The 15,531-nt window shown below is 44.6% G+C and overlaps 1 protein-coding gene and 1 long non-coding RNA gene across 3 annotated transcripts in view; one reads left to right on the forward strand and one right to left on the reverse strand.

Annotated features, from left to right (window-relative positions):
- ADAMTS7 (ADAM metallopeptidase with thrombospondin type 1 motif 7) overlaps positions 1-15,531 on the reverse strand; it is a 212,429-nt gene that overhangs the window by 91,898 nt on the left and 105,000 nt on the right. The gene's annotated exons all lie outside the window — the stretch shown is intronic.
- LOC134931797 (uncharacterized) overlaps positions 1-15,531 on the forward strand; it is a 96,426-nt gene that overhangs the window by 80,407 nt on the left and 488 nt on the right. Inside the window, exon 3 of the long non-coding RNA XR_010179175.1 lies at positions 5,882-5,995. This is a non-coding gene — a long non-coding RNA (uncharacterized LOC134931797). The remainder of the gene's footprint in view (positions 1-5,881; positions 5,996-15,531) is intronic.

Below are 15,531 nucleotides of genomic sequence, written 5' to 3' on the forward strand. Positions count from 1 at the left end.
AAGCTACACGACCCAAGTGGCCGACACAAACACCTGGCCCATCTAGGAGTGGCACTGCAGTGTCAGGTCGGATGGCACTTCAAAAAATAGTCCCCAAACAGCACATGATGCAAAGAAAAAAAAGAGGTGCACCAAGGTCGCTGGATGGCTGAGCTAAGCGACCCAAGTGGCCGACACAAACACCTGGCCCATCTAGGAGTGGCACTGCAGTGTCAAACAGGATGGCAGATTTAAAAAATAGTCCCCAAACAGCACATGATGCAAACAAAAAAAAGAGGTGCCTGACTTAAACAAACCACCTCACCATCAGAATCCTCCTTGTCAATTTCCTCCCCAGCGCCAGCAACACCCATATCCTCATCCTGGTGTACTTCAACAGTGACATCTTCAATTTGACTATCAGGAACTGGACTGCGGGTGCTCCTTCCAGCACTTGCAGGGGGCGTGCAAATGGTGGAAGGCGCAACCTCTTCCCGTCCAGTGTTGGGAAGGTCAGGCATCGCAACCGACACAATTGGACTCTCCTTGGGGATTTGTGATTTAGAAGAACGCACAGTTCTTTGCTGTGCTTTTGCTATCTTAACTCTTTTAAGTTTTCTAGCATCCTCATGTGAAGCTGAACCACTAGCCATGAACATAGGCCAGGCCCTCAGCCGTTCCTTGCCACTCCGTGTCGTAAATGGCACATTGGCAAGTTTACGCTTCTCCTCAGACGATTTTGATTTAGATTTTTGGGTCATTTTACTGAGCTTTATTTTTTTGGATTTTACATGTTCTCTACTATGACATTGGGCATCGGCCTTGGCAGACGACGTTGATGGCATTTCATCGTCTCGGCCATGACCAGTGGCAGCAGCTTCAGCGCGAGGTGGAAGTTGATCTTGATGTTTCCCTATTTTACCCTCCACATTTTTGTTCTCCATTTTTTAATGTGTGGAATTATATGCCAGTAATATATTAATAGCAATGGCCTACTACTATATATACTGCGCACAACTGAAATGCACCACAGGTATGGATGGATAGTATACTTGACGACACAGAGGTAGGTAGAGCAGTGGACTACTGTACCGTACTGCTATATATATATAGTTATACTGGTGGTCAGCAAACTGTGCAAAACTGAAATGCACCACAGGTATGGATGGATAGTACACTTGACGACACAGAGGTAGGTAGAGCAGTGGCCTTCTGTACCGTACTGCTATATAGTATATACTGGTGGTCAGCAAACTGTGCAAAACTGAAATGCACCACAGGTATGGATGGATAGTATACTTGACGACACAGAGGTAGGTAGAGCAGTGGACTACTGTACCGTGCTGCTATATATATAGTTATACTGGTGGTCAGCAAACTGTGCAAAACTGAAATGCACCACAGGTATGGATGGATAGTATACTTGACGACACAGAGGTAGGTAGAGCAGTGGCCTTCTGTACCGTACTGCTATATAGTATATACTGGTGGTCAGCAAACTGTGCAAAACTGAAATGCACCACAGGTATGGCTGGATAGTATACTTGACGACACAGAGGTAGGTAGAGCAGTGGACTACTGTACCGTACTGCTATATATATATAGTTATACTGGTGGTCAGCAAACTATGCAAAACTGAAATGCACCACAGGTATGGATGGATAGTATACTTGACGACACAGAGGTAGGTAGAGCAGTGGCCTTCTGTACCATACTGCTATATAGTATATACTGGTGGTCAGCAAACTGTGCAAAACTGAAATGCACCACAGGTATGGATGGATAGTATACTTGACACAGAGGTAGGTAGAGCAGTGGAGTACTGTACCGTACTGCTATATATATATATATATATATATATATAGTTATACTGGTGGTCAGCAAACTGTGCAAAACTGAAATGCACCACAGGTATGGATGGATAGTATACTTGACGACACAGAGGTAGGTAGAGCAGTGGCCTTCTGTACCGTACTGCTATATAGTATATACTGGTGGTCAGCAAACTGTGCAAAACTGAAATGCACCACAGGTATGGATGGATAGTATACTTGACGACACAGAGGTAGGTAGAGCAGTGGACTACTGTACCGTACTGCTATATATATAGTTATACTGGTGGTCAGCAAACTGTGCAAAACTGAAATGCACCACAGGTATGGATGGATAGTATACTTGACGAAACAGAGGTAGGTAGAGCAGTGGACTACTGTACCGCACTGCTATATATATATATATAGTTATACTGGTGGTCAGCAAACTGTGCAAAACTGAAATGCACCACAGGTATGGATGGATAGTATACTTGACGACACAGAGGTAGGTAGAGCAGTGGCCTTCTGTACCGTACTGCTATATAGTATATACTGGTGGTCAGCAAACTGTGCAAAACTGAAATGCACCACAGGTATGGATGGATAGTATACTTGACGACACAGAGGTAGGTAGAGCAGTGGACTACTGTACCGTACTGCTATATATATAGTTATACTGGTGGTCAGCAAACTGTGCAAAACTGAAATGCACCACAGGTATGGATGGATAGTATACTTGACGAAACAGAGGTAGGTAGAGCAGTGGACTACTGTACCGCACTGCTATATATATATATATAGTTATACTGGTGGTCAGCAAACTGTGCAAAACTGAAATGCACCACAGGTATGGATGGATAGTATACTTGACGACACAGAGGTAGGTAGAGCAGTGGCCTTCTGTACCGTACTGCTATATAGTATATACTGGTGGTCAGCAAACTGTGCAAAACTGAAATGCACCACAGGTATGGATGGATAGTATACTTGACGACACAGAGGTAGGTAGAGCAGTGGACTACTGTACCGTACTGCTATATATATATATATATATATATATATAGTTATACTGGTGGTCAGCAAACTGTGGAAAACTGAAATGCACCACAGGTATGGATGGATAGTATACTTGACGACACAGAGGTAGGTAGAGCAGTGGCCTTCTGTACCGTACTGCTATATAGTATATACTGGTGGTCAGCAAACTGTGCAAAACTGAAATGCACCACAGGTATGGATGGATAGTATACTTGACGACACAGAGGTAGGTAGAGCAGTGGCCTACTGTACCGTACTGCTATATATATAGTTATACTGGTGGTCAGCAAACTGTGCAAAACTGAAATGCACCACAGGTATGGATGGATAGTATACTTGACGACACAGAGGTAGGTAGAGCAGTGGCCTTCTGTACCGTACTGCTATATAGTATATACTGGTGGTCAGCAAACTGTGCAAAACTGAAATGCACCACAGGTATGGATGGATAGTATACTTGACGACACAGAGGTAGGTAGAGCAGTGGACTACTGTACCGTACTGCTATATATATATAGTTATACTGGTGGTCAGCAAACTGTGCAAAACTGAAATGCACCACAGGTATGGATGGATAGTATACTTGACCCCCAAATTCTATGATTTAAGCTGTTTTTGAGGGTTTTTTGTAAAAAAACACCCGAATCCAAAACACACCTAAATCAGACAAAAAAATTTCAGGGAAGTTTTGCCAAAACGCGTCCGAATCCAAAACACAGCCGCGGAACCGAATCCAAAACCAAAACCCGAAAAATTTCCGGTGCACATCACTACTGTAAACCTGCATAAGCAGAGAGCCCTATATACACACGGGGCGATTATTGCCTATTTTGTAAGACATCTGTCTAGACAGCTTAGAAATTAAGCACAGACCGCTCCGTGTGTACACTCCATTGCAATGGCGATGCGCGGTCCCGTGCGTTGCCATCGCCCACTCAGATCTTTAGCACATGCAGGCAAGATCTAGTCAGATCGCCTAGCATGTGCATAAAGAATACTGGTTAGCACAGATCGCACAGCACACACCGTTGTGTGTATAGCGATGTGTGCACTGCTGAGCGATCTGTGCTAACCTAGATCGCTTAGCACACAGCACAAGTCGCCCCATGTGTATGCCCCATCAGTCACTGACTGCCCACACCCATAAGCTAGCCAGGGTAGAGAAATGCATCAGCAAGGGGGTGAGCTGTCTTCCTCATACAGCTACATACAGCGACAATTGGTTATACTGTAATCACTGTGCTCTATCAAATAGTTTCAATTTTAGGTGAACATGAAATTAGGCGCAGAGTTTACCGCGCAGGGAAAAGCTCTGGGTTTCACACATGGAGCTAGTAAATTATTTATTTAATATTTATTACCAGTTATTTATATAGCGCACACATATTCCGCAGCGCTTTCCAGAGAATATTTGGCCATTCACATCAGTCCCTGCCGCAGTGGAGCTTACAATCTATATTCACTACCACATGTACACGTACACACGTTCACGCTAGGGTTAATTTTTGTTGGGATCCAATTACCCTACCAGTCTATTTTTGGATTGTGGGAGGAACCATATGTAGTATTCTCCATGCATGGTGAAACCTTGGGTACTTAGTGGTAACCCATAGATTTTGCGTAAAATGCAGGAACCTCTGTGTTTTCCCGTGTGGTAAATCCCAAGGGTGCATTTTAATGTGGGATTACTTTATTTTATTTTTTTATAAGCCCTGTAAACCTTGTACAGTTGACAAAAGTAAACATAAATTTTATTAATTCTAATAATTAGCTTTAAATTATTATAACATTACTGTATTAGAAAATGTTGTTGTTTTTAAGAATAAAGCATTTTATTTTAAATTGTACTTTTTATTTTTGAAGCGTAATATAGCAATCAACGGCCCTCATTCCGAGTCGTTCGCTCGGTATTTTTCATCGCATCGCAGTGAAATTCCGCTTAGTACGCATGCGCAATATTCGCACTGCGACTGCGCCAAGTATCTTTGCTATGAAGAAAGTATTTTTACTCACGGCTTTTTCATCGCTCCGGCGATCGTAATGTGATTGACAGGAAATGGGTGTTACTGGGCGGAAACACGGCGTTTTATGGGCGTGTGGCTGAAAACGCTACCGTTTCCGGAAAAAACGCAGGAGTGGCCGGAGAAACGGGGGAGTGGTTGGGCGAACGCTGGGTGTGTTTGTGACGTCAAACCAGGAACGAAAAGCACTGAACTGATCGCACAGGCAGAGTAAGTCTGAAGCTACTCTAAAACTGCTAAGTAGTTTGTGATCGCAATATTGCGAATACATCGGTCGCAATTTTAAGATGCTAAGATACACTCCCAGTAGGCGGCGGCTTAGCGTGTGTAACTCTGCTAAATTCGCCTTGCGACCGATCAACTCGGAATGAGGGCCAACATTCATTATTTATTTATGAACTGTTTCTTTTATAGCGCAGCAAATTCCATTGTGCTTTATAATTGGACACAATGTAATAAACAAAGTCATAGAGGTAGGAAGGCCCTGCTCGCAAGCTTACAATCTATAAGAAAATAGTGCCTTTCCTTGTCTATCAAAGCCTATCTATTGCATATTTGTCCACTGGATTGCAAAGGTTCTAGGTGAGTTGCATGATATCACATCACAGCAATGATGAACCATGGTCAGAAAGAAGGGAAAGTGAAGAAAGAGAAAATATGTGGAGGATATGTGCAGATTGTACAGTGGGGATATAATCGGATAAGAAAGCTTATGAAAGTTGAGTGAGTGGTTCTGGAATGTGATAAGCTAGCCTGAAGAGGTGAGTTTTCAGGGAACGTTTGAAGGTTTGGACACTAGGAGAGAGTCTTACTGTGCGTGGGAGGGCATTCCACAGAGTGGGTGCAGCCCGAAGAAAGTCCTGCAATCGTGCATGAGAGCAAGTAATGAGTGTGGATGAGAGACATAGATCTTGTGAAGAGCGGAGAGGTCGGGTTGGGAGATATTTTGAGATGAGCAAAGAGATGTACATTGGTGTAGTAACGATAATGGCCTTATGTGTGAGTAAAAGTATTTTATATTGAATACAGGTAACCAATGGAGGGACTGACAGAGCGGATCTGCAGACGATGAACATCTAGCCAAGGAAGATTAGCCTCGCAGCTGCATTCATAAAGGATTGTAGTGGGGAGAGTCTCTTTTTGGTAAGACCAGTAAGAAGACTATTGCAATAATCAATGCGGGAGATAATGAGAGCATGGATTAGAGTTTTTGCAGTGTCTTGTGTAAGACACTGCTATATATAGATAGCCCAAATAAATTGCAACACAAGAAGTTGTAAAATCACAAATCAATAGACCACACGGTACATTTAACAATGCCAAAATGTTTCAATCAATATGTAATGATAGATATGTAAAAAGAAAAAAGGGTAAAACAGTCCTATGCTTGTTACAGTAAAGCAGCATGCTTTACTGTAACAAGCATAGGATTGTTTTACCCTTTTTTCTTTTTTATTCCATCCTGAGATCAGGAATATCCAGTTCCAACATTAACTGGGCTCCTTTCCCTTCAATAAACAGTACAATGGGGCAGATGTATTAACCTGGAGAAGGCATAAGGAAGTGATAAATCAGTGATATGTGGAAGGTGATAAAGGCACCAGCCAATCAGCTCCAATATGTAAATTAACAGCTAGGATCTGATTGGCTGGTGCCTTTATCACCTTGCACATGTCACTGGTTTATTACTCCTTATGCCTTCTCCAGGTTAATATATCTGCCATAAAGGATCTAGTGGCCTCACAGGGATTTTGTAGTTTGCATACAGACAGACAGTGGGGTATTGCCTTCCCCTATATAATGAAAATAATATATGCACAGTTTTTGGCCATTAGAGATTTGCAAAGTCTTTCTTTTTCTGTGCACTATAGCAAGTAGCAGGTGAACAAGCCAGAAATGACTGAGTCACTCTTACTAATCCTAGAGGACAGCTACAGCCATTAGACTGTTTATAGCTGCTATCCCTGTTTACAGAATGCTTGATACTAGTTTGCTTAGTACCTTGACTGAGTTCTGCAGTGAAGACTAAGGATACATCAGTGGTCATACGTTAAACAAATCATACATTAAACAAATCATGGGAGGAGAAAACATTGGCCCTCATTCCGAGTTGTTCGCTCGGTATTTTTCATCGCATCGCAGTGAAAATCCGCTTAGTACGCATGCGCAATGTTCGCACTGCGACTGCGCCAAGTAACTTTACTATGAAGAAAGTAATTTTACTCACGGCTTTTTCTTCGCTCCGGCGATCGTAATGTGATTGACAGGAAATGGGTGTTACTGGGCGGAAACACGGCGTTTCAGGGGCGTGTGGCTGAAAACGCTACCGTTTCCGGAAAAAACGCAGGAGTGGCCGGAGAAACGGTGGGAGTGCCTGGGCGAACGCTGGGTGTGTTTGTGACGTCAACCAGGAACGACAAGCACTGAACTGATCGCACAGGCAGAGTAAGTCTGGAGCTACTCTGAAACTGCTAAGTAGTTAGTAATCGCAATATTGCGAATACATCGGTCGCAATTTTAAGAAGCTAAGATTCACTCCCAGTAGGCGGCGGCTTAGCGTGTGTAACTCTGCTAAATTCGCCTTGCGACCGATCAACTCGGAATGAGGGCCATTATACAAAGATAATTTTGCTGGATCACATAAGAAATAACAATGAATCCAGCAAGCACAGGAAATAAACAGAACAGTCCCAGCTGCTAGGGTGGCAGAACAGCCACATGCACACGTCACGGTGAGCCTGGTTAAGAGAGCCACGTGCAAGACGGTTATAAATGCAGCTGCACGGCACACTTGGATAATGTAAAGCAGTCACATTTCTATTTTTTTGTGTCTGGTTTAAAAAGATTGCACACATAATATACATGTTCCATAGGCAGGGCTGGACTGGCCAATAGGGGTACAGGGAAAATCCCAGGTTGGCCCCATTGCATGAGGGCACCACTACGTTCTTTAATGTTAGGTTCCAGACTGTACATTCATATATACATTGTTACTCTATTGGTTCAATTACATGGTATCTAATGGCTGGCCAAGCCTCTGTGGGGGTAGACACACCCCCTATGGTAACTTGCCACACCCCTTAAGTATGGGCCCCTATCACTGCATTCTCCTGTCCGACACTGTCCATAGAGGCCATTCAGAATATGTTCCACTGTTTGTAAGTAAAATAAGCATATTTGGGTAACTGTAATAGGGTCCATGTTGCCGGAGGTGCAGGACCGCAGGCCAGAATGCATGTATTTTTAAAGAGGCAATAATTTACAAGGCAAACCCAGGATGGCACATGGACCTTCCATAAATCTGGACTTCGCATAAGAATGCTCACTCAAAGGAGGCATGGTTACGCCATCTAAAGCAGGGGTGGGGAAGGACCAGCCTTCGGGCCGCATCAGGCCTGCAAAGTCACTTCGACTGGCCACAGTACCAGGGAAACCGAAGGAAAGGAGGGGGATGGCATCTGATGGAGAGGACGGACAGAGGAGGATGAGGGCTAGGGGAATGGCAGCAAGCGGGACTGGGGGGGGATTGTAGGAGGACATGGGTGATGTGGGCTACCTGGTAACCACAGGCGGGACTAGGAGAGGGACGGCGGCAGGTAGGACTAGGAGGGGGACTGAGGAGAATGTGGGTTACCTGGCAACCGCAAGCGGGCAGATGGCATCCGACATGGGTTGTTAACCCAGCAAAGGCACTAGCGGGCGGGACTAGGAGGGGGTGTGGCCTGGCAGCCGAGGACGTGGGTTGCGAGGTGACTGTATGAGTGTGTATCCCGCGTGAGCTCCTGCAGTGCCTCTGGCATATCACCAGAGGCTGCTGCTGATAAAAAGTTGGTGGTGAGATATTGTGGACCTTGATAGACAGTGCACTCAGGTCCACACACACACACACACACACACACACACACACACACACACACACACACACACACACACACACACACACACACACACACACACACACACACACTTCCTTACCCCACTGACTGGGCCTACTGTAATTATATTCTGCAACCACAGTTTGAGCGAGAGTAGGAGTACAACAGCTTTACACAGGCCTGCTGTTTCACAGCTTCTAGAATAGATCCATGTGACTTAACTGCGCTCCAGACTGACCGACACAAATCTGGAAAAGCAGTTGCGAATAGCAGTACCATCAGTACCAGCAAACATCAAAAGCCTGACCAAAGAGAAGCAGTTTCAGCCATCACATTAGGGATGAGTTATTTACATTTTTTACCAAATATAGCAGGCTAATTTTTAAGTTGATAATTTTTGTATGGCCCCCAAAGGATTTTATAAATAGCCAAATGGCCCTTGGTAGAAAAACGGTTCCCCACCCCTGATCTAAAGCGATGCAGTAGGTAGGAATGCAATTGCAGGCACACAACAGTCATCTTCTACGATTATTATTTACTAAGGATGATCTGCCAAGCACCTGAACTGACTGCAATAAAGATATGTATTTTATATACAGTATGTTCAGTTTTTTAAACGGATAACCCACAATCCTCCAAAACCATTTTAGAACTTTACACCACTCTGTCCTGTTAAGGAACTAACCTCCTTCCTCTGTCTATGGCTTCCAGCCTCCCGACCATTCCCCATCGTTACATTATGATACAGCCCTGATTTAACTTACACAATTACACTACTGGACAGGTCCATGCCTTCCCCAAGATCACACCACTAATTTACAGAACTTCGTGGTCATTCAGATCTGATCGGCAATCAGGTACTAAATGCGCACGTGTATGCACCGCAATGCGCACATGTGACGGACAACAACAACAGCATCGCCGGCCAGTGATGGGATGGTGTGGAAATTCCATTCGCACAGGCGTTCGCAAGGTGATTGACAGGAGGTAGCCGTTTGTGGGTGGCAACTGACCATTTTACTGGGAGTGTTCGGAGAAACGCAGGCGTGCCCAAGCGTTTTCAGGGAGGATGTCTGACGTCAGCTCAGGCCCGATCAGCCTGATGTTATCGCACTGTAGGAGTAAGTCCTGGGCTGCGCAGAGACTGCACAAAGTGGATTTTAGCAGCTCAGCGTACACATAGCATCGCACACTTGCATGGCGAAAATACAATCCCCGTGTATCTGAACGCCGGACAGCAAAATTAGCAGCCCAGCAATCAGATCATCTGAATGGCCCCCTTTGTGCTGTTGTGAGCTCACTGGAAATGTTCATGGCCATAGCTTGTTCTATCCCTTCCAATACCAAGATGACACGATTACAGACAACAAATAAGCAGCTGCAGGAGATGAACCCTGAATACAAAAAAATGCTCTCATCCTAGACAAATTCACCTAAAGATACAATACAGAAAGCAAATAGCCATATCAGTGCTTGGCATTGAGCCAGGACCTTATTGGTGAAGATTTGTCAGAGATTCACATAAGAGCTTTGTCTCCATCTAATAACATCCTGGGACCAGCTATAGTGGGTGAGAACGCAACTGCTGTATCACAGCTCTGATTCCTCGGAACTGCGTGCAGATGTTTGTAGTTAATCTGTTTGTATCTGACATCATATTTTCAGTCATGTTAAACCACATATCTGACCATAAAATGTAGCTGATGCTTCCCGCTAGTCTGAGAAAGAACTGATAACTAACAACCCACTTCCTCTGGTCGATCTGGTCTTTCCTCACATCATTGGATAAACTGTATATGTGTGGTGTGCACATGTGCAGCGATTGAATAGTGATGGCAGACACAGTGAGAATTTATTTGCACAATTAGTGGTGGGTAGTGACCAATTCGGGGAGGCAATTGGGGGTAAGGGGGGTAAGGGGGAGGGGGTTTCTGGGCATGTCCTAGTCAGCCAATGCAAATTAATTCACAGCTGGATTGACCACAGCATTTTGACATTCCGAGACAGCATAAGGTTGCTTAGAAGTTTGATGGTGCAACTGATGTGTACCAGATGTTCCAGATTTTCCATCTTTTGGACGCTTATCTCTCTCAGGCTTAGTACATCTGCCCCTATTATGTTTGGAGACTATGCTGGATATCCCATGATGTGAAGCCTACTGTCTTTTTCATTTCCTTGAAGGCAGAATGATATAGGCTGGAGGTATGTTTTGGGTCATTACCTATAGAATGAGCCCTTGCCTACCTAGGCACAGACCAAACTGCTTTGGCAGCCCTTTTGATTCAGGGTGCCAATCAGTCTTTGCAAGTTAACGACTCGGGCAACTTTTTTCCTGAAATTTGCTAACCTAAACTTTAACTAAAGGGGTAATCCTGAGTTGATTGCAGCATCAAATTTGTTAGCAGTTGGGCAAAACCATTTGCACTGCAGGTGTGGCAGATATAACATGTGCAGAGAGAGTTAGATTTGGGTGGGGTGTGTTCAAAATGAAATCTAAATTGCAGTGTAAAAATAAAGCAGCCAGTATTTACCTTGCAGAGAAAAAAAATAACCCACCCAAATCTAACTCATTCTGCAAATGTTATATCTGCCCCCCCTGCAGTGCACATGGTTTTGGCCAACTGCTAACAAATTTGCTGCTGCGATCAACTCGGAATTACCCCCTAAAGGCCTGATTTTTAGTTGGATGCTGCAGCGTCTGTGCCTTCATCTTTTGTCAGTCCTGCATCTACAGTTTGATGCTGATGCCACTACAAAGCTCTTGCCTGGTGTGTACATTGATGCATCTGAACATGAAAGGACTGAGATACCCACTTTCAGCGACTTTAGATACATCTTTAGTCATGACCATCGGTTGCATCATTGATACCCCCAAGCTAGCTGCAGACTCTCTCTGTCAGAGCATGTCCTCCAATGTGTGCGACTGTGCGTCTGCAAACCAGTTCAGCGACGTGCCCGTCACACTTCCATTACATGCCCATAAGACGATACATCTCCATGTGTCAGATTAGCTGCCTCCCAGTCCCCATCTGGCTCAGAGCCCCTTGTGTTTAGCATTAATTGAAGTGTAAAGTATAACTATATACTATTTTTTGTAGGGAGGGGAGGGCTAGGTTTGTATTGCTGTCTGTGTATAGTATAATGTAGAGAGTACAGTTTATTTGGTCGTGCACTATAAACAGATGTCAGATTTGTTGCCCATTTTATTGAGAAGTTTTATGAGAGTTTTGTCTGCAATGTATTTACTACAATTGTAAATTGTTGCTTTTAACATTTTTCTAATTATATATATTTACAACCTCTGACCCTTAGAGAGTGCAAAGTTCAACTACTAAATACAAGTACCCAACACATAGCATATTCATTATAGCCTTGACAAAACGCGTTGGTACGAGCAACTTCGCTCTACAGCTCCCTGGAGAGTTGAATTTCCCAGCATCTCATTACAGAACACCGGGAGTACAGTGGTCTATAACCCGCTGCTGATCCCAATGAGAGAGTGGCGCAGCCTGCAGGATACCGTCTGATAACTAGCGAGGAGATCATTTCCTTCCTGCTGTATTACTACATCTACTTACAGGATAATTACAGTATCTGCTTTATTTACCTATATGGTGGGGATTTCTCCTCTCCAAGTGGCTTTCAGCATGGGGAACAGTAATTACATAGCTGGAGATACTGCCAGTGTAGATGACCTTCCATGAAGTGGAAAACATCTCCTCATTATTAGTTAGTAAATGTACCTATTGGGTGGATAAGGACTGGTTGGAACTAATATGTCAAAATACTGTATATGTTGATTGATTTAAGGCTTTGTACCTACATTTTTCAATGAATATGAATGCCTTATATATTAAACTACTCATTTTAATATTCACTACATATTCTGTTGGTTTTTTTTGGTAAGGCTTGTCTACATAATGTGGGAGAGTGGCCATGTCCTCAGGGGTCGAAAAGTGCTAGGCTGCCCCTATTACGCCCTGCTCCCCTCTAGCTACCCACTTGCTGCCATCACACCTACACCACTGCTTTCCTGTGCACAAGCTGATGATGAATGGCACATACAACACAAACTTCTGTCAGTGCAGTCCTGATCGGGGAGGTAGAACAGAGCCCTCAAATTGGTACTGACCCACCAAAATTTGGACCCTTGGAAAGCATTGGTTTTATATATTCACAGTAGATTCATCTTTCATTTATTTAAAGTTAGAGGCACTACATTAAGTCTTATTCTACATATTCATTTCTGCATCTGGTTAATTTAACAGTTACTATTATTATTATTATTATTATTATATATAGCACACACATATTCCACAGTCATCCATCAGCCACTGCCCAGTGGTGCTTACAATCATGGGGGTCATTCCGAGTTGATCGCTAGCTAGCAGGTTTTAGCAGCCAAGCAAACGAATTGCCACCGCCCACTGGGGAGCAAAATCTTTTTGTGCAAAACAAGACCAGCCCTGTAGTTACTCTTCGTGTGCGTTGATTCTAACGCCGGAGGGGCGGCTTTTGACGTCACACACCCGCCCAGCGTCCGCCCAGCCACGCCTGCGTTTTTTCTGCCACGCCTGCGTTTTTCTAAGCACTCCCAGAAAACGGTCAGCTGACACCCAGAAATGCCCACTTTCTGTCAATCTCCTTGCGGCCGGCTGTGCGATTGGAAGCGTCACAAGAACCAGTGCAAAACCACAATGGACTTTGTACCCGTACGACGCGCGTGCGCATTGCGGACCATACGCTTGCGTAGATTATCGTTTTTTTCCACTGATCGCTACGCAGCGAACAGCGGCAGCTAGCGATCAACTCGGAATGACCCCCCATGTTCCTTATCACATGGACAAACATACACATTAAGGTCCAATTTGTCAGAAGCCAATTAACCTAACACCATGTTTTTGGATTGTGGAAGAAAACAGAAGCACCCAGAGGAAATCCATGCAAACAAAAAGTTAACTCATTACTTCAATGCTGTGATACTAACCACTATGCCAACTGTGCTGCATGTGCACTCACTTTTTACTAAGGCGTAGCGTTCTATGGGCCTGATTCTGATTTGCAAGCAAAACAGAAAAAGCAAGTAACTGGGCAAACCATGTTGCACTGCAGGTGGGTCAGATGTAACATGTGCAGAGAGATTTGGGTGGTTTGGGTGGGGTCAAACTGAAATCGAAATTGCAGTGTAAAAATAATGGTGTCTAACATTTGTGGGCTACATGCATAACCTGACAGTATTTACCCTGCACAGAAAAAAATATAAATGTATTTGTTCCCTCTGCATGGCAACCAGACACAGTTTGTTTTTCTTACTAATCTGAATCAGGCCCAATGTGCTTGGGACAAAGAATCTTATTCAGAGAAGTAAGCCAATGCAGTTGCAATGCAACTGCAGATATCAGCAAGTGACGCTGCCAGCCAGAAATGAAGAGAGACGCCCACCGGAGCTACCGCAACTCATTCGCAATTGCATACACATACGCATCCTATACGCAAGAACAAGGAACATCGGACTGAAGGGTAGACCTATGGCTACGCAGACTGGACAAGGCAGCAGGGCCAGATTAACAATGGGGCAGATGGAGTTACTGCTTCAGGCCTCTCCATAAAAACAGGCCAGTCATAATGGAAGCATGATGATGACCAGCCACCCAGCTGGCCCCACTATCGGCCATAAATCATAAGTATTAAAATAGTTTTTCTAGTTTTCTCAGAACTATATGCATTTTTTGTGTTTTTATGTACTTGAAACAGTGGGGCTGATAGTGTATGAGGTGTACACACCCAGGTGGGTCTGGTCCCAGCCACACCTACACTGATCACAGATCCTACGCATCTCACAGTAGGGCCTTGAACATTTTCAGCTCCAGGCCCATGTGGCTCTTAATCCGGCTCTGCCCAGCAGTAGTCATGGTGGCACCAAGTTTTGTATAAGGCACGCAGCTGACATACATGCCCCCGAAAAATGCCCAAGACATGCCTGCGTTTTAACAACCACTCCCCGGTAACACCATGTTAACACCCCCAAATGGTCACGTCCTGTCAGTCCCTTTGCAAAGGAGTCCTCAATGTGCGTGGGTTCGCAGTGGCATCCTTGATGCTTGCGCAGTGCGACCACAGCCCATGTGCAGTCTGCCGATAATCGCTCAGTTCCGTGGAACATCAGTTTTGCGTACTTCTTCGAATCAGGCCCCAAGAAACTCAGTCTAAGGTGCCAGTGGGTAAGATGGCATAAACAAGTGACTTCAATAAGCCCTATTTCAAGAATTAGGAGTTATTCTAGTTCTAGTTTATTTCGTGGTTGGATGTTTTTAAATAACTAAAATAAAAGCTATATATTAACTAATCTATGTATGCCAACAAAGAGACATTCTTTCCTCCTTTTTTCTTATTCTAGTTCTAGTAAGGCGTAGTACCCAGAGTAGTGCTATTACTTAGGCAAAAGCTACATACAATCACATTAAACTGATGGTACATTTTATCAGACTCTGGGACTAATTCGGACCTGATCACACAGCTACGATCAGCCACCCTGACATGCGGGGAGACGCACAGCACAGGGCTAGTCGGCACCGCATATCTGGCCCTCCCCCCACTGCACGGGTGAGATAGCAACGCACGGCAGCGATGCTATCGCACCCAGCGAGTATGTCCCTACCTGCGCAGCATTGCTGCACTGGTAGGCAACTTTTTGCAGCGTCCTGGGTCGCAGAGGCTGCATGTGATGTCACGTAGGTGCCGCAGCCCGCCCCCTGCATGGTCCGGGCACGCCTGCGTTGCACAGACCGCGCCCTCAAAACGGCG

The sequence above is a fragment of the Pseudophryne corroboree genome, chromosome 6 (assembly GCF_028390025.1).
Source record: "Pseudophryne corroboree isolate aPseCor3 chromosome 6, aPseCor3.hap2, whole genome shotgun sequence".
Lineage (NCBI taxonomy): Eukaryota > Metazoa > Chordata > Amphibia > Anura > Myobatrachidae > Pseudophryne > Pseudophryne corroboree.